The sequence below is a fragment of the Monodon monoceros genome, unplaced genomic scaffold (genome assembly GCF_005190385.1).
Source record: "Monodon monoceros isolate NGI ecotype Baffin Bay Population unplaced genomic scaffold, NGI_Narwhal_1 Super_Scaffold_13, whole genome shotgun sequence".
In the NCBI taxonomy this organism is placed as follows: domain Eukaryota; kingdom Metazoa; phylum Chordata; class Mammalia; order Artiodactyla; family Monodontidae; genus Monodon; species Monodon monoceros.
Window position 1 is genome coordinate 82240848 of NW_021703769.1, and position 1855 is coordinate 82242702.

Sequence of the window (1855 nt, forward strand, 5' to 3'; positions counted from 1 at the left end):
AAATGAGAACACTACCTAACACGGTAACACAAAAATAAACTCAAAATGGATTAAAGACCTAAATGTAAGGCCAGACACTATCAAACTCTTAGAGGAAAACATAGGCAGACACTCTATGACATACATCACAGCAAGGTCCTTTCTGACCCACCTCCTAGAGAAATGGAAATAAAAACAAAAATAAACAAATGGGACCAAATGAAACTTAAAAGCTTTTCCACAGGAAAGGAAACCATAAACAACAGCAACAAAACAACAACCCTCAGAGTGGGAGAAAATATTTGTAAATGAAGCAACTGACAAAGGATTAATCTCCAAAATATACAGGCGGCTCACGCAGCTCAATATCAAAAAAACAAACAACTCAACCCAAAAATGGACACAAGACCTAAATAGACATTTCTCCAAAGAAGATATAAGATTGCCAACAAACACATGAAAGGATGCTCAAAGACACTAATCGTTAGAGAAAGGCAAATCAAAACTACAGTGAGGTATCACCTCACACCACTCAGAATGGCCATCATCAAAAAATCTACAAACAGTAAACGCTGGAGAGGGTGTGGAGAAAAGGGAACCCTCTTTCACTGTTGCTGGGAATGTACATTGATACAGCTTCTGTGGAGAACAGTGTGGAGGTTCCTTAAGAAACTAAAAATAGGCCTTCCCTGGTGGCTCAGTGGTTAAGAATACGCCTGCTCATTCAGGGGACACGGGTTCGAGCCTGGTCCGGGAAGATCCCACATGCCGGGGAGCAACTAAGCCCATGCGCCACAACCACTGAGCCCGTACACCACAACTACTGAGCCCACGTGCCACAACTACTGAAGCCCGCATGTCTAGAACCCACGCTCTGCAACAAGAGAAGCCACCGCAATGAGAAACCCACGCACTGCAACAGAGTAGCGCCAGCTCTCTGCAACTAGAGAAAGCCCGCCCACAGCAACGAAGACTCAACACAGCCAAAAGTAATAAATAAATAAATATAAATAAATTTATTTTTTAAAAAAACTAAAAATAGAACTACCATATGATCCAGCAATCCCACTCCTGGGCATATACGCTGAGAAAACCATAATTCAAAAAGAGACACGTACCACAATGTTCACTGCAGCACTATTTATAATAGGCAGGACAAGGAAGCAACTTAAGTTTCCACTGACCGATGAATGGATAAAGAAGATGTGGCACATATATACAACGGAATATGACTCAGCCATAAAAAGAACGAAATTGAACTATTTGTAGTGAGGTGGATGGACCTAGAGTCTGTGAAACAGAGTGAAGTCAGTCAGAAAGAGAAAAACAAATACCGTATGCTAACACATATTTATGGTACCTAAAGAAAAAATTAAAAAGTGGTTCTGATTAACCTAGTGGCAGGACAGGAATAAAGACGCAGAGAATGCACTTGAGGACACGGGGCGGGGGGGGGGGGGGGCGCGGGGAAGGGTAAGCTGGGACAAAGTGAGAGAGTGGCATGGACATATATACACTACCAAATGTAAAACAGATAGCTAGTGGGAAGCAGCCGCATAGCACAGGGAGATCAGCTCGGTGCTTTGTGTCCACCTAGAGGGGTGGGATAGGGAGGGTGGGAGGGAGACTCAAGTTGGAGGGGATATGTGGATATATGTATACATATAGCTGATTCACTTTGTTATACAGCAGAAACTAACACAACATTGTAAAGCAAGTATACTCCAATAAAGATGTTAAAAAAAAATACTTTAGGGACCTCCCTGGTGGTCCAGTGGTTAAGAATTAGCCTTCCAGGCCTTTCCTGGTGGCGCAGTAGTTGAGAGTCCGCCTGCCGATGCAGGGGACTCGGGTTCCTGCCACGGTTCGGGAGGAT